The 25,651-nt window shown below is 51.2% G+C and overlaps 1 protein-coding gene across 1 annotated transcript in view; it reads right to left on the bottom strand.

Moving 5' to 3' along the window:
- PDE9A (phosphodiesterase 9A) overlaps window positions 1-25,201 on the bottom strand; it is a 59,610-nt gene extending 34,409 nt beyond the window's left edge. The window contains exons 1-2 of the mRNA XM_030329482.1: window positions 25,121-25,201; window positions 20,832-20,875 (exon numbers count right to left, since the gene is read on the bottom strand). The gene's annotated coding sequence lies outside the window, so the exon portion shown is untranslated. The remainder of the gene's footprint in view (window positions 1-20,831; window positions 20,876-25,120) is intronic.
- Window positions 25,202-25,651: the final 450 nt, after the last annotated feature.

The raw sequence follows: 25,651 nt of genomic DNA, 5'->3' as shown, positions 1-25,651 counted from the left end.
CAGAGGTACCTATCGAGTGACTACATTTATAGAACACTCTTGAAATGGCAACATCACGGACATGGGGAACACCGTGACTGTCAGGGGTTAAGGAGGAAGAATCTTGGTGGGGATGAATGTTGTGCATCTGGACTGTATCGACGGGGCGCGGCTGGACATCTTACTGTGTTTTCAAAAATGTTTACCGCAGGGGAAAATGCGTAAGAGGTTGGGCTCTCTTGTACCTTTCCTTACAACTGTGTACTATCTATAATTATTAAAAATAAAAAGCTGGGGTGCCTGGGTGGCTCAGTCAGTGAAGCATGACTTTGGCTCAGGTCATGATCTCATGGTTTGTGAGTTCGAGCCCGCATCGGGCTCTGTGCTAATGGCTCAGAGCTGGAGCCTGCTTTGGATTCTGTGTCTCCCTCTGTCTGCCCCTCCCCCGCTTGTGCTCTGTCTCTCACATTGTCTCAAAATAAATAAACATTAAAAAAAATTTAAGGGGCGCCTGGGTGGCGCAGTGGTTAAGCGTCCGACTTCAGCCAGGTCACGATCTCGCGGTCTGTGAGTTCGAGCCCCGGTCGGGCTCTGGGCTGATGGCTCAGAGCCTGGAGCCTGTTTCTGATTCTGTGTCCCCCTCTCTCTCTGCCCCTCGCCCGTCATGCTCTGTCTCTCTCTGTCCCAAAAATAAATAAAGTTGAAAAAAAAAATTAAAAAAAAAATTTTTAAATAAAATAAAAAGCTAAGGGGAGCCTGGGTGGCTCTCAGTCGGTTAAGCATCTGAGTCTATTTCAGCTCAGGTCACGAGCTCAAGGTTTGAGACCGAGCCCTGCGCTGAGCGTGGAGTCTGCTTAAGATCTCTCTCTCTCTCTCTCTCTCTCTCTCTCTCTCTGTCTCTCTCTCCCTTTGTCCCTCCCTTGATCAAATGCACACACCCACACACACTCTCTCTCAAAAAATAAAAAATAAAAGCTTGATAAAAAAAATATGATAGAATGGAATAGAAAAGTTAAGGAGCAATTTTCCTTTTTCCTTTGGACTCTCGACATCGTATCCTTTGAGCATTTCTGGATTTTAATGCCTAAATCGAATTTCCAACCCAAAAGCAAAATAAAGATGTTTGTCCCCTCATCCTGTATCTTCCCATCTCTCATTCAGTCCCAGGGTGGGACACGGGTGTTCTGGTCTCTGTTAACAGCTATGCATCAGCCCAACTCAGGCCTCTACGTCCGCTGTTCTCAGAGGGGGCCCGAGAGGAGGCCGAGCTCCGGGTGATTACAGCCGGGCACCATCACCCGCCACGGCACCGTGGCTCCCGCGTGCTTTAGATACTCGCACGGCCTGCATTCTTTGCAAGGGGAAAGAGGCAAAAATGCCTATGTGCTCAAAGGCCAACCACACCCGCACATCCACAAACAGCCCTGATCAGGAAGTCGATGCCTCCCCTCCCCACCAGGCTCGCTGGGACTCCTACAGAGGGCCAGCGTTTCCTCCCGGTGGATTTCAGAACTGAAAATGAACTGTGATTTCGTGTGTGGGAAGTCCTCAGGCCAGCGCCGGGCCCACGGTAAGCGCTGCCCGCGGGAGCCATCGGATGCCGTTGTCATTAAATCACTGCGGGTTCTTGACAGCCACGAGCCCTGCTGGACACCCTTTCCTCCTTTCAGTGCCTGTCCTGGCGAGCCCCTGGGGGACAGGCTGAGCTCCGGGTGGGGGGCGCATCCTGCCTGCATTCTGTTGGCAACTCTGGAACCCTCTGATGGCTCTAAACCCCTGGATCAGGGGGAGCAGCAAGCAGTTTTCAATCACAAATGTCAGTTATTCCCAACCTTCCCGGTTGGGACTCGGACAAATCCGACATTATATAGGAAACTCACCTCTTTCTCCTAAATGTGGCATGGCACATATTGAATTTTAAAAATTCAAGTGTATTTAGGTCTTTTGCTTTGAGAAATTATTTTTTTGAAAAAACCTTTTTTTAACGTTTGTTTATTATTGAGAGACAGAGAGACACAGAGCGTGAGCAGGGGAGGGGCAGAGAGAGAGGGAGAACAGAATCCGAAGCGGGCTCCGGGCTCCGAGCTGTCAGCACAGAGCCTGACGCGGGGCGCGATCCCACGACCCACGGGATCGTGACCTGAGCCGAAGTCAAAAGCCGGGTGCTCGACCCACGGAGCCACCCAGGGCCCCAGCTTTGAGAATTTCTGAATCGCTTTGAGAGCAACCAGCAGCGACGCGGACGGCCGGCACTTCGGGGCTGGAAAATGGGGGTGTGGAAAGGAGGCTCCGAGGGGACGGGAGGCCCGGATGAACCACCGCCGCCCCACGCGACGGAGGCTGGGGAGAGCCAGCTGAGATCGCGGGCAGCCCGTCGCCGTGCGGAGACCGCTGCTCCCAGCTCACCGTGGCTCCCAGCTCACCGTGGCTCCAGCACAGGCAAAGGATCAGGCTGCCCACGGCCAGCGCTCAGGACACAGGCTTCGCCAGGCTCCCCTCGCCTCGCCAGGTCTGGGCTGCCTTCAGGCGTCGTGGGCGCGCGTCCGGGGCTTCCCAGGCGGCAGGCGCCGGCGGGGACGTGCCGTGGCTGGCAGACTGTCTCCCACGGCAGACTCTGGTTTGGTTCCAGGGCAGCCCCGGAGGTTGGCGGAGGCCGGGTCCGGCTGCCAGGACGCTGTCAGATCAGCGCAGCCTCAGGCCCCGATCTGCGCTCGAGTGGCCCCAGGACCCGGCCCCCGGGACAGAGCCAAGGGGACGCCCGGGGGCAGGCCGGGCACCCTCCCCCACGCCGTTTACCCAGCGGCTCCCGCGAGTGACCAGGGCAGAGTCCGCCGCTGCCCGACGACGCCTCGGCCGCTGCACACGGTTCTCGGAACCCGCCTCCGCCTCTCCCAGTCCTTCCAGGAATTGTTTACTTGTTTCAGATAAATCCCGAGTCCCCCCCCCCCCCCCCCCCCCACGGAACGACATGGAAATCTGGCTTAACTGATCGACAGCACAGCCAACCGATAATTCCTCCTCTAAGGGGTGGTTTACACGATGCGCTAACCCGATCGGCAGCGAGCTGGCCGGGGCGCTTCTCCATCTTGTCCTGAACAGAGTAACGGTGACGGCCGGGCTTTCGTCCTCCTTCACACACCTGAGCCGGTCTGCACCTGTGCCTTTCTCCCCTGGGCAAGTGACCGCAAACCGCCCTAGGACGCCGGCCCCCAAACCCGCAATCCGAGGGCAGGCGGCGTGGGGACCTCGGCCCCGCCACTGACCCCCGGCACGCGTGGGGTGCTTGCGAGTTCGGGCCAGAACCATCTCTCGGATGAGTGGGCCGGTGTCGCACGATGCCACTGCCGTGCTCCAGCGGCTCCTGTGACCGGGAGCGGTGTTTCCCCTCGTCAGTCTCACCCGGGAGCAGTGGGGTGAGACGCTGAGCATCCTTCCAGAAACACGGACTGGAGACATTCTCCCAGAGCATTTACAAAACAAGACTCTCGTGCTCTCCCTTCAGAAAGGGGTATCTTACTTCGCACTGGGGAAAACGATGCCCATTAGTGGGCACCAAAGAGACGCCCCCGAGGCCCTGAAGTGAAGGTGCACATTTCTGTCCCTCTTGCCAGGGCTCTGCCTCGGGGGACAGGGAAGGGGAGTCCCCCCCGCCCCTGCCCATCCCCTGCCCCGTCCCTCCTTCTCGGAGTGTCACCACCCTTCTCCAGGGAAGCAGAGGGGTGAACTCACCCCTGCTCTGGTGTCCCTCCCCCAGCCCTTCTAGCCGGCAGAGGACATTCTGGCCCAGGGCACAGCCGTCGGCAATTCAGTGTTTATGCACATCATAAAACAGACATGCAGAATGAGGATGTTTCCCTAATAACCCAGGAGCACAGTAAAGATATATGATTAACAGTGAACTCACCTTGCTTCTTAAAGGCACAGGTGCCCTTTCCAGGGTCTGTCCGACCGAGAAATCACTCATGTTTATCGGCAGCCAAAGGGACACTTCCCTGTGACTGGTGGGACCTTGAGTGATTCCTCTGTCTCCTGTTAGCCGTCAGGTGTAACAGAAAGCAAGGTGGCCCGAAGGACTCTGATGACCACATCTGAAACTCTGGAGCGTATCTTGTTACCGTCTTGCCCGGGCTACGTGCAGGGTCGTTAGGGACCCATGGCACCTCAGGGGCAGGAACAGGGTGGAGCTTTTCCCCTTTCGGTTTTGGAGAGGGGGACTTGGTGTTCTGCATAGTTTAATTTGATCCCAGATGTCTGGACACGATTTCTCTCTCTGCCCTTCTCTCCTCCTTAGGCTTGGTTTGCAAGACAACTTACCCGTGAGGGGAGTTCCCTCTGGGACAGCCAGCAGTGCAATTTTCCTTTATTGTTTTATAGATTGCAGCAACCACAACAATCTGTACTGAGCTCTTCCTATGGCCCAGGCACTGTCCTACGTGGTTTGCACAGATCGGTCATTTAATCCTCTGGGTAACCCGATGTGGCTGGGTGATAAAAGCGAGCAGCTTGAGTCATGACGTGGCCAAAATCCTGCCCTACCCGGGTCATGTTTCCATTTAGGGCTGCGAAGACGGGGCGGGATGGCGCCCCACCCATGCGGGGAATATACTCCGCACACACTTCTCCTCTATCAGAAACACCCTCCCACATGGTTGACGAGGTGCGCTGTGCTTCTGAGGTAGAAGGGTGTGGGTATGATATTCTAGTGAGGATGCCCCAGAGGGATTTGAAGTTGGCAACAAGCAGTGGACTGTACATGTTGCTGGGACTCTGTCCACCGTATGATAACCTGCACATATCAAAACAATGTCACAAGATTAATTTCGGGGAGAATTCTGAGGAGAAACTCTGACCCAATAAACGAATTGGTTATAGTAGAAAAGACAAGGCTTTTGCAAAAAATCTATTAAAGATTATAAAGACTGACAGACTAAAGGTTTCGCTCCATCTATGGACTCGAACACATCGCACACGGTTGTAGGGGCTGTAGCAAGAGGAATGGAAAATGGCTAACTTACTGTTTGTAACAGCCCAAGATGGGAAGCGACATAAATATCCATGGGGGGACTAGCTGGATAAACTATGGTACATCCCCATGACTGGGCTGCAAGAGAAGGAAGGAAGACGGTTCCTAAGTTCTTTTGTGGAGTGAGCTTGCAGTGTGGGGTGGGTAGAATGTAAGCAGAAAGCTGCAGGTTCACGGGGTTGAGGGTTCGGAGGGCAGAGCCTGGGACTGTCAGAGAGAAAGTGGAAATGAAAGGGATAACTCTCAAAGAAGGAAGTCTGTGGCTGGGAGTGACCAGTTCTGTAAGAACTCCCTTTTTCCTTCCCCCAATCCATCTCTGAATTACACATTTATGTGCCTAGTAGGGTGAGAGGCTTAGCACTGATATGTCTATATCAGTGCTCCCACATGGGAGACAAAGCTTGGAGTCTGAGTCCAGGCTTCTCTCTCTCATCTCTCTTTCCTCTCCTCTCTCTCTCTCTGTCTCTCAAAATATATAAACTTAAAAAAACCAAAACAACTCCCCCCAAACCAAAGTGATCACTCAACAATTTAGCTGCCAGCTCGAACAAAAACAAACACTGTTCAGAGAAGATAACAAATCCAGAGTCTCTGCAATGTATTATTCGTAGTGTAAGTCTACACTAAAAAAGAGACATGCAAAGAGACAGGAAAATGTGATATGCAGTCAAGAAGAAAAATCACCCCCCCAGAAGCCCAAGATGATGCGTATGTTGAAATTAGCAGACCAAACTTTTAATGAAGCAAAATTATAGTCACGTCCAAGGACTGTGAGAAAAGGATGTTAGTGGATAGTACCGGAGGGAGACTCTCAAGACAGAAATCTATGACGAGGAATCCTATGAAAACTGTAGACTTAAAAGTATATCTCCAAACATTCATGGATGGGCTTACAGCAGTTTGATGTGAACAGAAGAGTCAGGAAACTTGAGGACTGATGAACAGAAATTACGCAACCTGAAGAGCAGCAAAGAAAAGACATTAAAAAAAAAAACACCCAGAGCCAACCACTTGAGGGATAATAGCAAATTTTCTAACATACGTGCAATTAGAATCTCCGAAGGAAAGGTGAGATAGAATGCCATGTAGAATGCATTCCAAGAAATAAAACTGAACATTTCACAAATTTGGAGAAAACCCGAGTTTACAGACCATGGATACTCAATAAATACCAGGTAGGACAAACAAACAAACAAAAATACCAGGCCGGGTGCATCATAATCAAACTGCCGCAATCCAAAGACAAAGGAAAAACACCTTGAAAGTAGCCAAAAAAAAGGACACGTTCTTTGCAAGGGAATAATGATAAAGGAAAGCTGATTCTCGTCAGAAACGACGAAGGCAGAAAAAAAGGATCCAACATCTTTAAACTTCCCTCAAAATACAAGACCAAAACAAAACCACGTATGCAGAATTTATACCCTGAGAAACCATCTTTCAACAGGAAGGCAAAACAGAAATATGTTTGGATAAGTAAATCTGACAGAGTCAGTCACTAGCAGTTCTGCACTGCAAGAAATGTTAAAAGAAAAAAAGAAATCTTCAGGCTGAAGGCCTAAAACCACCAGTTAGAAGTTGGAATCTACAGGGTAAATACAAGCACCGAATGACATACATGTAGGTAACCATAAAAATTACTTTAGGGGCGACTGGCTGGCTCAGTTAGAAGAGTGTGCAATTCTTTACGTTATTTTATTTTTGAAAGAGAGACAGAGTGTGAGTGGGGAGGGGCAGAAAGAGAGGGAGACATAGAATCCGAAACAGGCTCCAGGCTCTGAGCTGTCAGCACTGACTTGGGGCTCAAACTCACAAACCACGAGATCATGACCTGAGATGAAGTGGACGCTTAACTGATTCAGCCACATGGTGTCCCCACCCCAATTTTTTTTAATGTTTACTTATTTTTGAGAGACAGAGAGAAAGAGAAAGACAGAGTGTAAGCGGGCAGGGGCAGAGAGAGAGGGAGACACAGAATCTGAAGCAGGCTCCAGGCTCTGAGCTGTCAGCACAGAGCCTGACATGGGACTGAACTCATGAGCTGTGAGATCATGACCTGAGCTCAAGTCAGACGCTTAACTGACTGAGCCACCCAGGTGCCCTTCTCAACATGTTTTATAAGGCCATTATAACCATATATAAACATAAGAAAGCCATTACAAGAAAAAAAGTTACAAACCTGTATCCCATTTGAAACATTAACACAAAAATCCTTAACAATTATTAATATTATTAGGAAATCAAATTTAGCAATATGTAAAAGAGAATACATGTTACATCAGGGTAGAGATCCTGTATACCTTTTAAAAAACTCATTCCTAAGTATTTTTCAAGGAATACAGTGCAGCAATCATGGAAAACAAAGTTGTTTTAACGTTTAAAAATCAGTCAACGTAATTCGCTATCTGAATGGAATAAAGGAGAAAAATCAAATGATCATCCACTAGATGAAGAAGAGTATGTGACAAAATCTAATACCTGTTATGATTAAAAAAAAACATTAGAAACCCATGAATAAAAAGATTGCCGCAACCCATCTCAACAGATGCAAATATAACACCTGATGCAGTTTACCAAGATTTTGTCAAAGAACATTTGATGGAAAATGTGTATTAGCACCTAGGGGAAGAAGACGTGTTCAACCCCATAAGAGGCATTTACAACACACCTGTGGCTCATGTCACACTTGGTGGAGAGAGTGAACGCATTCTCCTAAGGCTGGGATAAGGAAGGGTGCCTGCCCTCATTTTACTTAATTGTATCAGAGTTTCAACCAGGGCCACAAGACAAGTGAAAGAGATAGAAAACAAACAGAGGTCAAAGTGTCTCTATTATCAGAAGATATGATTGTTTTTATGGAAAATCCTAGGAATCTAGAAAATAACTACCAGAGCTAAGAAATGAATTAAGCAAGTCAGAAGATACTAGGTCAATATACGAAAATCTGCTGTATTTTAGAATAATGAGCAGAAACAAATGGAAAATTAAATTCAGGTCCCCTTGGCAATTACACTGGAAAACGGAAAATGCCATGGAATAGGTTTAACAAAAGATATGCAGGACTTTCATCTTGAAAGCTAAAAAACTTTTGCTGAGGCAAGTTAAGGAAAACCTGAGTAAGTGGAGGATGTACCATGTTCATGGTTAGAAGACTCAGTATTGGTAAGATGTTAGCTTTCCCAAACTAACCTCTGTATTGAATGCAATCCCAATCAAAGTCATAGATTGCTTTTTTAAAAAGAAACTGACATGTTGATTCTTAATTCTGAAATTTGTAGGGAAAAGAAAAGGCCCATATAACCAAAATAACTGTAAAAGAAACACAAATGTGGAAGGCTCCCTGGTTTCAAGCCCTAGCAGTTAAACCAGTGTGTTATTGGTGTCTAGATAGACACACAGGTGGATGAAACAGAACAGAAAGACTACAAAGAGGCCCATGCATGGAGACAAATAATTTTCTAGAAAAGTGTCTAAGTGATTCAATGGAAAAAAGGAAGTCTTTTTAACAAGTGGTGCTATGATGACTGAATATACATACAGGGGAAAAAAAAAAAAGGTCGATCCCTACCTCACACCACACGCAAAATTAATTTAAATGGATCATAGACTGGGGCTCCTGAGTGGCTCAGTCGGTTAAGTGTCTGACTTTGGCTCAGGTCATGATCTCACGGTTCGTGGGTTCGAGCCCTGCGTCGGGCTCTGTGCAGACAGCTCAGAGCCTGCAACCGGCTTCAGATTCTGTCTCCAGCTCTCTCTGCCCCTCCCCTGCTTGTGCCTCTGTCTCTCTGTCTCTAAAATAAATAAACATTCAAAAATTTTTAATGGATCATAGACCAAAACATAATAGCTATCACTCTCAAATCTCCTAAAAATTTATCTTATCTCTTCTACCTGGGGGTAGGAGAAAGTTTCGTAGGGAAGACACAGAAAAATACAATATATACAAGAAAAACTTGTTAAATTAGACTTTATCAGGTCAAAAATTTCTGCTCATCAAATGCTCTCATTAAGAAAATTAAAAAGGCAAGTCATGAAGGGGGAAAAAATATTTGCCATACATATATCTGACAGATGAATTATATCCAGAATATAGAGAGTTTCCTACAAACCAGTGATAAAACAACAAAAACAAAAAGACACACGCTTGTTTGCAAATGAGCAAAACACATAGACAGACACTTCACAAAGATGTTCGAACAGCCAATAAGCATGTAAAAACATGCTCAACAGTCATTAAGTCATCTGAGAAATGTGAATTCAGACCATGATGAAAGGCGGCCTGGGTGGCTCAGTCAGTTAAGTGTCCGACTTTGGCTCAGATCAAGATCTTGAGGTTCGTGGGTTTGAGCTCTGTGTCGGGCTCTGGGCTGACCGCTCAGAGCCTGGAGCCTGTTTGGATTCTGTGTCCTCCTCTCTCTCTGCCCCTTCCTGACTCTCTCTCTCAAAAATAAATAAACATTAAAAAAAAAAATAAAACCAAAAAGACCATGATGAAATATGATTTTATACCTACTTGATGTCTAAAAAGTTAAAAGCTGAGACGTTGTGTTGGGTTGTATGTGGAGCTCCCAGCTCACCTACACACGGATGGTGGGATGTTACGCGGCACGACCACTGGGGCAAACAGTTTGCCAGTTTCTTATAAAGCCAAGCATCCATTTACCATATGACCAGCGACATCGCTCATGGTTACGGCCCAAGATAACGGACAGAGATGCCTACAGTAAGATCTGTACGCTTTTTACAGCAGGGTTGCATGCTGAAATCACCCAGCGTCCCCTCAACAGGAGAGCCAGCGGCGGGAACTCACAGTGGAACACTACTCTGCAACATGGAAGTTAATAACTACACGCATGCGTCTTAAAACATGACACCGACAGAGTCCCCCATACGGAACAGCATCTATGGAATGACCTGCGCATCCGCGAAACTCCGGACCAGGAACACGTGGTCTGTGGCTGATGGAATTCGGAACGGCGGTCCTCCTAAGTGGGCACGGACTTGAAAGCAGGCACGGGGGACTTTTCAGGGTGACAGAACTGCTCTTCATCTCAGGTGGGATGGGGTTACACGTGTGGGTCCCTGTCATCGAGCTCATCAAACTGTGCGCTTCGGGGTGCGCGTGTCCTCAGCCTCACGGGATTGCAGGCGTATGTGGCTCTGCCAGGTCCTCACGCATGCCCAGAGGCAGACAGCGCTCGGAGCGGCGGCCTCCCTGGGGTCCTCAAGGTAATGTTCGGACCCCGCCATTTCTGCGTCACCAAATTCTGGGGGCAGGACACGGGTCCCCAAGGGCCCCCGAATGACCGTGTGATGCCCGCGTATCTGGCAGCGACGTGCTAGGAGCCACTGCCTTTGCTGGTGGGACCCGGGTCGTGCAATCCGGTGAGGACCCCGCGGGAGTGGGGTAAGCCCACTTGGAGGCGGCAGGGCAGCAGGGCTGGTTATCCTTTGTGTTCTCAGGAGTGGCGCACGTCAGGGTGACCGAGGCCGTGATCGGGAGGCTCTTCAGGCGGAGCGGAGCTAAGGATGGAAAATACTACGAAGAGCATTATTGTCTCATCAGCAACGCTGTGCTTATCTCCAGGCATGCACCAGACTCGCAAGGGGACAGCAGCCAGTGGCACGTGCCGTTTTCCACCCCAGGGCCGTTCCTGTCCTAGGAAACGTCAGCAGTGCCAGAGAGGCGTGACTGCAGCCCCTGGGTTGTTACCGACGACAGCTACCGTTAACTGAGCACCTACCACATGCCAGGCGCCGGGCTAAACACTGTGCATGAATTCTGTCATCTGTCCTCCCAAGAACCCACGGGGTGGGTTCCCTGTTCTGCAGGGAAACTGAGGCGCCGTGTGGTAGGAAAACCGTCCTGAGGCCATTTCACCCAACTGACAAGGGACTGGGGACAGCTCTCAGGTTGGCGCCTGGAAGCCGACCCACAGACGGGCAGATGGGTGCAGCAGGGACCCCAGCAAGCCCTGGAGGGCATGTGGGACCGAGGCGAGGGACGGAAGAGAGTGCATGGAGGGCAAGTCAGCATAGGCCTGTCACGGGGTCCCTGGGCAACCGTTACGGCCACCTCAGAGGGCCTCCCAGCATCGGCCAAGGGCGCCGAGGTGCATTTGTCCCTTGGCCCCCTCTCGAGGCGGGGACTGCTCCCGGGGCGGCAAGCCCTCCCACTTCTGGTGGGCCCTGTGCACAGGAGGTCCACAGGCAGGCCGGGAGCTTGGGTGGGAGGACGCCGTGGGCGCCCGTGGCACCAGCGGCCTCCGCTCTGCGCTGCTGGGCACCGGCTGGACTTTGAAAAAATGTCAGTATTTTATTTGACCCAATATAGCTCATCTCAACGTGCATCCCACGAAAACGTGCACACCCACGTCCCTGCAGCATCACTCGCAACAGCCCGAAGTGGGAGCCCACCCCGATGCCGTCAGCTGATGAAAAAAACGCGGCCCAACGTCTCGCGAGAACGTGGCTCCTCCCGGGAACTGGAGCGCAGTACGACACCTAGGAGCCCGACGACGCTGCTCCGGGGAAGACGCCAGACGCACAAGGCCGCGTATTCCATCACAGGAGGCATCCGGAACAGGCATCTCCATAGCAACGGTGGTTGCCAGGGACCGGGCGGAGGCGGGGGGGGGGGGGGTGGGGGGTGGGATGAAGTCAATGGGCGTAACTGCCGATAGGCACGGGAGTTTTTTTGCGGGGTGACGGAAATGTTCTGGATCTAGACAGTGGTGGTGGTTGCACAAAACAAAATGATGTACTAGAACCATGGAATCTGTCACGTGAAAACGGCGCATTCCATGTTTCTATCTCACAAGGAAAACGTGCAATCGGAGAACGAGTAGCAAGGTGTTGCACGTTCTTTTATCCTTACGGAGTCTTCGGAATCCAGTGTGAGTTCCGCATTTGGACCGCGGTGACCTTGCACACACACTTGGTCCCCTCCTGGAAGAACAGCTCCGGGGTCCGTCACCGCAGTGCTCTGCGGTGTTGGGATTTCAGCAAGCCACCACTCAGCCAGGGTGAGTCCCAGGCACTGTGACTCCTGTTCCTAAGCGGTGGCGAGCAAGTTTGGGGCGCTGGGTGTCTTGGAGAGACCCGAGCAGGCAAGCACACGTGGGGACATCCAGACGGGCCCTTCTGGCAAGGACTCCCTGAATCTCACACTAAACTGGGGAGGGGAAAAGGGCAGGAGAACGCCCCGTGGACAGGGCTGTGTGTGGCCTGCTGGAATTCTGGGCAACGTTCAAGGCGCGGCCAGCACTTGTCACTCCCCCCAGCGACCTGTCACCTGTGACTTGCAAAACCACAGGCAGGCTCCGTGGGGGTGCTTCTGATGTGTCTTCACGGCTCACTTTCTCTGTCTGTCCTTGGGAACAAGGACAAGGAAGCTCTTGGAAGCCAGAAGGCCTGGAGTCACCCCTGATCTCTGCCCAGGGGGACAGAAATGAAAGCCAGCCTCAGGGGCAGCCCCCACGGGGCGCCTCCCACCAGCCCGCCGGATGAGAGGCCAGCAAGGGTGCAGCCGGGCAGTGCGATGTGTCCTGGTCCTAGGGATGGGCAGGGAACGGGGGACCTGCTGTCAGTCCTAAAGTTGAAGACGCTCCCTTGGAGAAGCGTGGCTCTCAACACGTAGCTTCCGCCGCCCTGAGAGACCAGGGCTCCCCCAGGACCAGGTAGGAGCGTTGACCACAACGTGGGGCCAGCGGGAAGGACGGCGACCCCCAGGAAAGGCCAGGCCAGGGGCCTCAGCAGCTGCATGGAAGTCTGGACCCCAGGCTCCTACTTCCTTTCCTGACCTTCTTCCTGCCATTGTGACTGTGGCCTGTTGAATTCACGGCAGCTGGGCTCCTTCCCGCCACACTCAGGGCAGCAAGGCCGGGCTGACGACTGACCCTGGGAGAGGCTGAGAGGCTCTGGAAGCAAGGCCGGGCTGGGCGCCGGTGCGTGGGCGAAGGAGGGGCATTTCCTGCCGAGAGCCGAGAGTTCCCATTTGCAGAAAAGCTCCAGACGGAAAGACACAGCGCCATTCCCTGACCTGTCTCAGGAAGGCTCGGACCACGGGGTCTACCTGATACCAACTCTTTTCCAGAGGAAAACCCCGGGATACTGTGCATTTGTAGACAAGGGGTCCTCGTGCACCAGGGTGTGAGCCTGCCCATCAGTGTGCAGACGGCGAGCGCGGACCGCCCCGCGCGGGTGTTCACGGTGCTGGGGGATGCGCACGTTTGGAGGACACCCGTTCACCGTCACTGCAGAGAACACATGCCTTTGTGCCAGCTCCCGCGGGAGGCTGAGTGAGTCCCCACACGGTCAGGTGCACTCCAGCTTTCGCTAAGTTCTTTCCCTTAGGGAGCACAGACCCACCTCCACGGGTCCAAGTTGGGCCCCGAAGTTACACAAAAATCCCTCCTTATTCTTCCTCCAGAGACAATCTTGTAAACACCTGGGTACGCCTGCCACGCCCCCAGGTGTGGCCCCACAGCCACACCGCACGGAGATGTCCCAACGTGAGCCGCCTTCTCCTCCCGTGTGCCAGACGCCCTCAGCCTGTTCCCACGTGGGGGGTGCCGTTCCGTCCCCTCAGCGACTCTGTGGGCTCCTCTGACTCCTCTTTGACGTCCCATGTCCACTCAGGAAATAAGCAGGGCTCTTCCCTCAGAAACACACCAGAATCTGGGGGCGCCTGGGGGGCTCAGTCGGTTAAGCGTCCGACGTCGGTTCAGGTCACGGTCTCGCGGTCCGTGACTTCGAGCCCCCCGTCGGGCTCTGTGCTGACGGCTCGCAGCCGGGAGCCCGCTTCGGATTCTGGGTCTCCCTCTCTCTCTGCCCCTCCCTCGCTCACAACTCTCTTTCTCTCTCTCAAAAATAAACATTAATAATAAAAAAAAGGAGAACATGCCAGAATCTGGCCACTCCTCACCACCCCCGCTGCCTCCATGCTCCTCTCTGCCTACGGGAATTACAGCCTCCTGATGGGCCTTCAAAGTCCCACATGATGAGCCCCTGACACCCCCAACCTTATCTCCGGGAGTTCAAGGGACACCCTGGAGGCATCACGCCTTAGCAGTAGGACTGAACTATCCCCGGATCCTGGTCCACTACAACCATCCTGGCAAAGCCTAAAGGCAGGTCTCCAAGGCATCAAACTGAATTGTAAGTAACTGAACTGCCTGCCAGGACAGAACCCACACTCTTTAATGGGAGAAGACGAAATCCAGATGATCAACAATATAGCAAAAAAAAAAAAAAAAATGCAAATGTGGATTTATACAAAGAAATATAATTGACTGTTGAGAGCAAAAAATGAGTAACAGTGGATTATGGGCCTAAAAACATATGTAGCACACAAGTAAATGTATGACATAGAGCACAGGGTGGGGGCACACACAAGCACACCGGCTCTGAGAACCCACTCCTTCGAGAAGTGGCAGGACACAATTTAAAGGAAGACTGCGATACGTCGGTGATACCGACTGTGAAACCAAGGGCAGCCAAGAAGAGACAAAGAAGTACAGTTTAGAGACCAAGAGTGGAGAAAAGATGGTCAGTATCCAGAAGACATAAGAAAAGAGAGAAAAAATTAAAAAAATAATGAATGAGATAAGCCAAATGAGTGGGAAGGTAGCAGCAAGATAACCCTGCTGTATCTATGATTACTTTTAATGTAATGGTTTCACGGCTCCAGTTGAAAGGCGGAAATTGCCAAGATTGATAAATGTTGCCAATAAGAAACCTGCTTCAAATACAGAGGCACAGACACAGTAAATAAAAAGATGGAAAGGGTATAATATGTGAGCACTAAAGCCTAAGGAAGCTGGGGTGGCTGCATTAATATGAGACAAGGAGGACATTCAAAGAATAGTACCAAGGACAAAGGCCACATTTTTGGAAGGATAAAGGGATCGATCCATCAAGAGTATAGAACAATCCTAAACAAGTATGCACCCAATAACAGGAAGGGAAATGCATGAAGCAAACCTGACAGACTGAGAAAAGCAATGGATACATCTACAAGGCATTTGTATATTTCAACGCCCTGCTTTCAGCAATTGATGGAACACATAGACAGAAAATGAAGGCGGAGGAAACTTGAACTACCCTATCAACTCACTCGACCTAACTGATATTGGTGGCATATTCCGCTCAGTAACAGCAGGGTTCACATGCTCCTCAGGTGTATACGGAACAATCCCCAAGCCACACCACGCATTCCAATACATTAGAAAAGACAGAAGCCATCCAGGGTCCACTTAAAAAAATTTTTTTTAATGTTTATTTATTTTTGAGAGACAGAGTGTGAGTGGGGCAGGGGCAGAGAGAGAGGGAAAGACACAGAATCTGAAGAGGCTCCAGGCTCTGAGCTGTCAGCACAGAGCCCAACGCGGGGCTCAAACTCACAAGCTGTGAGATCATGACCTGGGCCGAGGTCGGACGCTTAACCGACTGAGCCACCCAGGCGCCCCAAGGGTCCACTTTAACTGCGGTGGAATGAACTGAGACATCAATAACAGAAAGGTAACTGGAAAATACACAACCATCTGCAAATTAAACAACACGCTTCTAAATAACAAATAGATCCAAGCAGGAACCCCAAGGTAAATTAGAAAATATTGTGAGCTGAACAAAAACGAAAACGCAACGCATCGACATCTATGAGATACCGCTAAATTATAGTTAGAGGGCTACCATTAGCTTCGAATTATTACAGAAAAAGAGAAAGATCTAAAATTAACGATCTAAGCTTCCGCCTTCAGAAGCTGGAAAAAGAGGAGCAAACTAGATGCGGAGTTAGGAAGGAAAGGAAGGAAATCGAAAGGATGAGAGGAGAAATCAGTGAAAGAGGAACCAAACAATGGAGAAAACCAATGAAGCTCAAAGCTGGCTCTTAGAAAAAAGAAATCAAGAAAATGTATAAATCAGACTGACTCGAGAAAGGAGAAGGTCTACCTTCCGGGTATCTCGGATGGAAAAGCAGAGTTCACGCCAATGCCATGGACATAAAGGGGATGACCAGCACTTCCCAGACTCCATCCTGCCAACAAATTCTTAGATGAAATCTTTGCTCGAATGGGTACCACTTCCTGAAGTTCATTCCAAGTACACAGAAAACCTGGGCATACTTGTCTCTTAAAGACACCGGATTCATAATTTAAAACCTTCCAACAAAGAAACTCGAAGCACAGAGGATTGCCTGGTGAATTCTAGGACACATTTAAGGCAGAAATAGTGCCATCCCTGTACAAACTTCCAGAAAGCAGGAGGGCGGAGCACCCTCCCCACTTCCCACGAGGCCGGCATCCCCTAATGCGAAAACCAGATGAACATACCGTACGAAAGTAAAACTATGCAATCCTTGCTGATACAGATAACAAAAACCTTTCACAAAACGTATTTAATTAATTTTTTTTAACGTTTATTTATTTTTGAGACAGAGAGAGACAGAGCATGAACGGGGGAGGGTCAGAGAGAGAGGGAGACACAGAATCTGAAACAGGCTCCAGGCTCTGAGCGGTCAGCACAGAGCCCGACGCGGGGCTCGAACTCACGGACCGCGAGATTGTGACCTGAGCCGAAGTCGGACGCTTAACTGACTGAGCCACCCCCCCCCGGCGCCCCTCACAAAACGTATTTAAATTGAATCCAAAGCAAAAAGATAGTAGACCGTGGCCAAATGGAGTTTACACTAGGAATTCAAGGTTAAAGTTTTACAATCAATCAGTACGTCCACCAGTAACAGAACAGAGGAGTAAAAAGCATGATCATCTCAATAGAGGCAGAAAAAGTATTTGACAAAATCCAACACTAATTTATGATCAAAACTCTCAACCAATTAGGAATTAAGGGGAAAAAAAACCCACAAAACCCTCAACCCGAGAAAGGGCATCTACAGAAAAACCCTACAGCTGACATCATAACTGATGGTGAAAAGCTTCACTTTGTCTCTAAGATGAGAACAGAGCAAGAATATGCATTCTCACACCATGTGCTTCTCTCATATTAGATATCCCAGCAGGAGCAGCAAGGCAAGAAAGAGAAGTAAGAGAGACAAAAGACATCCAGGTCTGAAAGGAAGAAGCAATTCTCTATCTGCAGATGTAGACAATCATAGGAAATCGACAAAAAGGTACTAAATCTACTGAATGAGCTTAGCTAAATCAATACACAAAACCAATTATATATATTTTTTTAATTGTTTTTTTTTTTAATCTTATATATTTTTGAGAGGGAGACAGCATGTGAGCAGGGGAGGAGCAGAGAGAGAAGGAGACACAGAATCCAAAGCAGGCTCCAGGCTCTGAGCTGTCAGCGCGGAGCCCGACGCAGGGCTCGAACTCACGAACTGCGAGATCATGACCTGAGCCGAAGTCGGACGCTCAACCGACTGAGCCACCCAGGCACTCCCAATTATATTTTTTATAAACAAAAACCTGCTGGGAATTGAAATAAAAACCCATTGACAGTAACATTAAAATATTAAATACTTAGTGATAAATTTATGAACACAGATTTAAGAACTTTACATTGACAACTATGTTATTGTGAAACATTAAAAGAAACCCAAATAAATCGAGAGATACCACATTCATGAATCAGAAGACTCAGCAATATAGACAATAACTCTTTTCAAATTGTTCTGTGTATTTAGTACAATTTCAAAGTCCCACTGAAAGAATTTTTTTTTTTCGTAGCAACTGACAGACTGATACTAAAATTTATTTGAAAATACAAGGAACCCGGAACAACAAAAGATGTCGTGATAGCTCGATGGGGGGAAAGGACTGTCTTTTCCACAAACGTTCTGGAACAAATGGATATCCATGCAGAGAGAATGAATCTCAGTTCTTTCCCACCCCGCGTGAAGGTGGGCTAGACTGAGCGACATCCTTCCAAAGAGCAGAGTAAGGAAGGGGAAAACAGCAACTCGGCAGTGGGGAAGCCAGGGATTCAAAGGGATATCGTGGGTCCCCTCATTCTTTCCCCAGATCCATACCCTTGGGCTGATCTTGAAGAAAACCTCAGACAAACCCAGCCTGGGGGACATTCTATAGACTCTCCAAAGTGTCTGAGTCAGATGGCCCTCTCAGACGGGGCCAATGGAGAAGACCCAAGGGCCAGTGTGACACAGACGGGACCGTGGCTTGGATGCTGGACAGAAGACGGACATCCAGAGAAAAACTGGTGAAATCCGAATAAAGTGTGGGGTTTAGTTAATAAAAAAAAGTCACATTCATTATCAAGTCAAGGGCTCGATTGCTTTTTGTTTTAAAAAAGGAATTTTCCTTCTAGAAAAAGTTAGAACTCCTATTTTATTCTAACATCTACTATCAAGAGAATTGAATTAAGAGTTTTCAAAGAGCTACTGAAGCATTAAAAACATTTATTTTATTTTAAGTTTATTTATTATTTTGAGAGAAAGAGTGCAAGTGGGGGAGGGGCAGAGAACGAGGGAGACAGAGAATCCCAAGCAGGCTCAGCATTATCAGCACAGAGCCCAGAGTGGGGCTTGAACTCATGAACTGAGAGATCATGACCTGAGCCGAAACCAAGAGTCAGACACTTAACGGACTGAACCACCCAGATGCCCCAAGCATTAAAAAAATGTAAAGCAATCAGTGCCCACATGTAAACGCTGTCACTTAAAAAATTTTTTTGAACATTTTTTTATTTTTGAGAGACAGAGCATGAGCCGGGGAGGGGCAGAGAGAGAGAGGGAGACACAGAATCCGAAGCAGGCTCCAGGCTCCGAGCTGTCAGCACAGAGCCCGACGCGGGGCTTGAACCCACGAACCGTGAGATCATGACCTCAGCCGAAGTCAGATGCTTAACTGACTGAGCCAACCGGGCACCTCTATCAATTTTTCCTTTGGTGGATGTGATTTTTGGTGGCAAGTCTGAAAACTCTTCCCCTTAGATCCAGAAGATTTCCTGTTTTTTATTTTTTAAATGCTTATTTATTTTTGAGAGAGAAGGAGAGAGAAAGAGAGAGAACGAGCAAGGGAGGGGCAAAGAGAGAGCCACAGAATCCAAAGCAGGCTCCAGGCTCCGAGCTGTCAGCACAGAGCCCGACCCGGGGCTCGAACCCACAAACTGTGAAATCATGACCTGAGCTGAAGCCGGATGCTTAACCAACTGAGCTGCCCAGCACCCAGGTGTCCTGACAACTGTCACCTTAAAGATGAGACAAGGTGCAGACACATAAGTGCCTCATCCCGGCCAGCATGGGATGGGTGGCTTCAAAATTCTATTCTGTGGCCATCAAGCTTATAAAAATCAAAATTAAATTAACTTTACACTTTAAAAAGGAAAATAAACCTCGACTTCTGTCTCAGGCCATACACAAAAGTCACCTTGCAAGGGATCACAGCCCTAAAGGGACAAACTAAAAATACAAAACCTTCGGAAGAGAGAACGGCAGAAAACCTCACAGGTAGGGGACGAACGAGGATTTCTCAGGTAGGGTACCGAAAAGCACAAACCATAAAAAGATCAAAATTGATAATCCGGGCCGAATCAGAATGGAACACTTCTCCTCATTGAAAGATACGGCTAAGAAAACGAAGGAGCGAGTTGCAGGCTGGGAGAAAATATTTATGATACGGGTCTGCCTAAGGGTGTGGGTCTCCAATAAATCAGGGACACTCACTATTCAATAATAAGGAAAGCAGTCACCTACCACGACGGATCATGAGAGAAGATTTATGACCGGTTAGTAAATACATTCGCCATCATTAGTCACTGGGGAAGCATAAAGTCCAACCACACGCAATATCACACCACACCCATTAGAATGATTAACTGACGACTCTGAGCGCGGCCGGGGACTGCTCACCCCTGGTGGGTGGGAGGGTCAGGCGGTGCCGCCACTTTGGAAAAACCGATGGGCAGGCTCTTCAGCGAATTACTTAACGCTACGACCTAGCGGTCCCGTTCGATCCGAGAGAAATGAAAACGTCCGTCCCCACGAAGGCATCCACCTGAATGCTCATGGCGGCCTTACCCTAAAAGCCCCCAGACTGGGAATAACCCGCTGTCCTTCAACAGATGGGTGGGGAACCACCCTGGGGTCCAGCCACACCAGGGAACACTACCCAGCGATACAAAGGAATGAACCACTGGGGCAGCTGACGCACACACAAGTCTCAAAGCCGTTAGGCCGAGTCAAAAAGCAGGAGGCATCCTATGTAATCTCTTTTATACAAAGCTCTCGAAAAGCTAAATCTACGGGGTCAGAAAGCAGGTGGGTTGCTGACAGAGGCCAGGGGTCATGGGCGGGGGTTGGGGGGCGGTTAACTGGGAAGGGACACAAGAGAACCTTTTCGGGTGACGTAAATGTTCCGCGTCTTAGTTTTGGGAACGGTTACAAGGGGGTATGCATTTTTCAAAGCTCATCAAAATATACACTTAAATAGGAACATTGTATTCTGCATGAATCATACGTAAATACGAGAGAGAAAAGATCCAGAAGGAAATGGGATTTTACCACCGTAACACCACTGACCGCACCCGGCGTCCTGGGGGCTGGGGGCCGCGGACGGCCCACGGTCTGACGTGCGGACTTGGCGGCTCTTGGGTCTGAGCGCGCAGGCCAGACTCCGCGCCCAGGAAGACAAGGGCAGACTGTCACCCAGGGTCTGCTAAGTCCGTGGGACAGCCTGGGAGGGAGGCCCCCGAGGGGTCGTCAAGGGTGGAGCGTAAGACAGGGTTTCAGATTCTGTAACAGCACAGGGTTTACGTTCAATGCTTACCTAATATATATTCAATCACAGGGGCAGCCTGGAGCCTTCTTTTTTTTCTCTTAATTTTAAAAATGATAGCAGGGCCTTACCAGACAGCTGCTTGATGGCCACCGGTCTCACTTTGTACGGGGTGCTGCAAGACAGAAGACAGTTCTCTGTGAGATGCCGTCCGAGGTGCTCCCAGCACGCCTGGTACGGGAGATAAGCACCCGGGAGAAATTGGAATCCAGCGGATTAGGGTTTTTTCCTGAAATTAGTTTCTCTGGCTGTTCTGAGCTTCCTCGTTCGGAAGAATCCCGAATACTTTAAACATATCATTTAAATGATGAACTTCCTCTCTGCTGTTCACATGTGGTGAATTCAACAAATTTGGTGATTGGGACCACTGACGCTCGGGTGCGCGATCCCGCCGGGAAGGGCTCCTGTGCCCACGTCCGTGCCAGCACCTGACTCGCACAGGGAAGGCACTCTGCCCCTGGCCCGGTCCGAGCTCCCGACGGCCACATCTCCCAAGTGCACGAGGGCGGGTGGTGTCAGCCGCCCGGGGTGAACACGCACGGGCATCTTGGTGACGCCATCCCCAGTCATCACGAGGCCCCGAGGGGATGGACACAGAAGGTTTTGCCCCTGACACACCAGGACTTACAGCAAAGGACGGGGGGGAGGGAAAGACGACTGAGCCAACAGAAAATAGTTCAAAAGCATAGGCAATAGCTCATAATAGTTTTTTAAAGAGGAACCTCAAGAGAGAGGCTGTTTGGGTTTTTGGTTTTGTGTTTTGTTTTTTGTTTTTTTAGCAAAATTGCAAAACCTCGTGACAGGCAGGCTGCAAGGACACAGGGAGGCAGGTGAAAAAGCATCACTGGGGGAGTATGGACGGTCACAGCCTTGGAAGGAGTCCTGGCAAGACCGGTTAACAGGCCCACGCATGATCCTTGATCTTGACAGGCCATCACGTGACCTTGACTCAGCGCAAGAATTTAGGAACAAACGTACCAGATGAAACCTTACTAGCCCGTGGGGATATCGTCCCGTGTCCTGTGTTCAGGTCGTTACTCAATAAACTGTTCCCGGAGGGCTCACAGGTCAGGTACAGGTGACAAAGACAAAAATGCTCCTGTCCTCACGGAGGTAACGTTCCGCGTTCAAATACGCATTAGAGGGCCAGGTGTTCCTGCACTGCTTGAATGGCTAAGCTCTAGAAATTCTCTGGCCCCAGTCAACAGGGGGCTGAGGATGCACTAGAGGCGTCTGGACAATGTCCTGTGGCCAACAGGCCCCGAAGCAGGCCGTGCCGGGAGCACTGCGATGAAGCTGTGTTTGGGCCAAGTCTCCTGGAAGGTGCACGGGGCTCGGCTGAGGGGCACCTGGAGGCAGAGACCAGGCGTCTGTGCATCGCAAAGCCCGGAGGAGGGTAGGAGAGTCCAAAGCAAAGGCTGGCTGGGAGCATCGAAAGAAGGCATTAAGGGGAAACGTATTTGAAGGAAGACTCAGACGATTATGACATTTGCTTTGAAATGAGCCCAAAAGCATCGGCCTGAGGGCCACCGGGACCCCGCTTCTCATCAGTAGCCAGGTGGCCGGTCACGAGCCCTCGGGATCTGGAGAAGAGACCCTGGAAAGCTGACAATCATAGGAGCTCCAGCACCAGCCCTGTCCCGCGAGATGGCTCCTGAGTCTGAGGCTGGGGAAGCAAGCAGGCGACGAGCGGCTGCGAATGTCTTCAGAAGTGGAAGACACTGGAGAGACAGCCTGACCACATGCACGGCCTACTTGGCCACTGTTTGCTGGAAAGAACAAGATGCCAGCACTTTCCCAGAGAGGAAACCCTGTGTCTGGTGGACACAGTTTTCTGGTGAGCACCGACCTGGGGTCAAGGGCAGTTTCTTACGTTTTCCACACTCTATACCAGTGGCTCTCCCCCAGGGCTGTATACTGGCATCACCTGGGGAGACTGAAAAAATCCCTCAAAAATTCACATTTACTGGGCGGGTCCTAGCGGGGTCTGGGCCTCAGGGCCTTTGTGATGCTCTCTGGTGGTTTTGATCGGCGGGAGGGCTGCAAGTCACTGGGTTAGCGGCACTGGACCCCCAGGCAACTAGAGAAGTGGCCTGGAGAGACCTGGGGCAGGCGGGGTCTGGGGGCCGCTGGGATGTGACCTGGGAAGTGGCATCCACCCAGCATCGCCACCACCACCTGGGAGCCGAGAGAACACCAAATTCTGGGGGCCCCAGCCCAGATCCAGAGCGTGAGGACCTGAGGCGTGGGCAGGGAGGGGAGGGAGGACGGGAAGTCTCCTGTGCAGCTGGGTGGGGGGCTGTGAGCATCCCACAGGGTGCTCACAGGGTGACCTGTGAGCAGAACGGGTAGCTCTGGAAAGAAAATGCCAGAGAGCACAGAAACCCGGGCTTCTTAAGTTCGGCTCCTCTGGTGTTTCAGGCAGCGGGTCTCTGCATGGAAGCCACCCTGCGCATAGTAGGGCCATCCTGCGCACAGTAGGTCTGTCCTGTGCATACTAGGACCATCCTGTGCACAGTGGGACCATCCTGCGCGCAGTGGGACCATCCACACAGTGGGACTGTCCCGTGCACAGTGGGACCGTCCTGCACACAGTGGGACCATCCTGAGCATGGTAGGGCCATCCTGCACACAGTGGGATGGGTAGCAGCAGCCCTACTCTCCGCCCACCGCCCCAGTTGTGACAGCCACGGTGTCTCCAGACACTGCCCAGTGTCCCCAGGGGAACAACGCCTCCCCTGCCGAGAGCCACTGGCGCAGAATAAAGTACAAAGGAGACATTCGGAAGCCACAAAGTACAGACAGACAAGCTACGGACAAACCGCTGTTGAGGAGAAATGCCGTTTCGCTCAGAGACCAGCTTGTGCTGGTTTGAGTGGAACGCCTCCCCCCCCACCCCAAGGTCAGTTTAGTCTGTGGACGTCGGGGGTGACAGGTCGCTCAAGACTCAGCTCCTGAAGCGCAATCTGGCCGAGCGTGTGCCGTGATTTACGGGACTCACGCTGGAGTCTTTGGGGAGCAGGTTCGCACCGCTCTTTCTGGGGAGCCCGCGGCTGGCAATCGGAGCCCGAGGGTGTGGGGCAGAAGCTCCCAACGGACGGAATTTGGGAAGACCAATGGGCACGGTGGAGGGGAGGCCTGGCGGAGGCAACTGGGTGCGTTGAGAAGGACAGCGCCCACCACGGCTCACCGAGCCTGAGAGACGGTGTGGCTACGAGGACGGTCCGAGGACTTTGTGCCTCCCAGCGGCTTTGTGTGGCTCCTTGCACTGAAGCCTTAAGTTGTGCGGGGGAGGGTCTGCACCCTGGGCAGGGCCTGGGGGACCCGGCACCCAGCCTGGGGCACCTCTGGGTGCTCAGGTGTGCACACACCTTGGGTGGGGGGATCCTTCTGGGGGCCTCCAGTGAGGGTCTCAGACCACCCCATCACATGGAGCCCAAATGTTTCCAACTGTCACTAAGCACCGTGGGCCCTCCAGCTGCTGGGGCACGAGTGGGCCCCGCCTGGGGCATGCTTTCTCCTTCAGGTTGGGAATGGCCGGCAGGGCTCAGTCATCAGGTGGGACAGCCCAATGGCCGGAGTGACAAATGTCCCTCGGAGCAGATGTTCAGTGGGAAGCAGGAGCGGGAGAGGGGCTGCGGGGGGGGGGGGGCTTGAGGGGCGTCCCCCGTGGACCCTGCTCACCCACCTTGCCCAGGCGCAGACACAGAGCGGAGGCCCGGGGACTCGGTAGGTGGCTGGGCCAGGGGGCTGCTCAGGGAGGGGAGGGGCCCCTGCCCAGAGGCTTTGTCCTTCTTCCCGCGATACTGCAGGCTTGGCCGATTTTATGAATGTTCATGTTTGCAAATGTCCCTTTCACTTTCCAGGTCTCCCGAAACCGCTCCTCAGGCCCCCAGGCCCCCCCCCCACCTCCTGTGCACACTGGTCTGGGCAGGCAGCACCGGGCCACCACCAGATCTTGCTCCAGTGTGAACGCAACACCCCCGGGGCTGTGGTCAGGGAACCTTCTGGAGGCAGACAGTGGGGCCGTCAGCGCAGGGCTCCGGGACCTGGCTTCACTGCTCCTCGCCTGCCTTCTGTGCCTCAGTTTCCCCATCCGTGGCTCCTCAGAGGACTCTTGTTGAGAGCGAGCCCTCCTGAGCACTGTTGCAAATGTGACTGCCTTGGGGAGGGACTGGTCTGCAAAGGAACAAGCCTCCCTCGCCGCCCCCACCGCCCCTACCCCATCTTTGGCTTAAATTCGGATTTTCCTACAGCAGCAAATTGCAAGGACAACCTAGAGGCCCCTCCCGTGCGTGTAGAGAAGCGTCAGAGACGCCCCAAGACCCCGAGCTGCCGAGGCCGGCCGGCTGCTGCTTACCGTTCTGAATTGGCAGGCATGGTGGGGTCGATGGACACCATGGCGTCATCCGCGGTCAGCAGGGAGATGGTTGTGTTCCTGGAAGATACACCGCGTCAGCGTCCCCACGCGCAAAAGGGCAACAGGGGTCCCGGGGCCAGCCCGGCTCGAAGACACGACACTTGCGTTTGTAACACACAAGTGGCCATGCGTAATTCCAAGTGGGGTTTACCTTGTCCTTTTTTAAGTAACTTAAAATAATTTTTGTTAAAGTTTATTTTGAGAGAGAGAGAGAGTGAGCACAAGGTGGGGAAGAACAGAGAGAATCCCAAGCAGGCTCCGCACTGTCTGCGCAGAGCCCAACACGGGGCTCCGTCGCACAAAACCGTGAGATCGTGACCTGAGCCAAAATCAAGAGTCAGCTGCTTAACCGACCCGAGCCACCCAGCTGCCCCCATTTTAAGTAATTTAAAATGGGAATCGGAGGAAGTCTAGGTTACGGAGTCGGGAGATCAAGGAGACGGCAGCGAGACAGCAAGGAGCGTTTATGTT

This window comes from Lynx canadensis, chromosome C2 (genome assembly GCF_007474595.2).
Source record: "Lynx canadensis isolate LIC74 chromosome C2, mLynCan4.pri.v2, whole genome shotgun sequence".
NCBI lineage: Eukaryota > Metazoa > Chordata > Mammalia > Carnivora > Felidae > Lynx > Lynx canadensis.
Note: the sequence above shows the minus strand (reverse complement) of the source record. Positions and strands in the feature narration are given on the sequence as shown.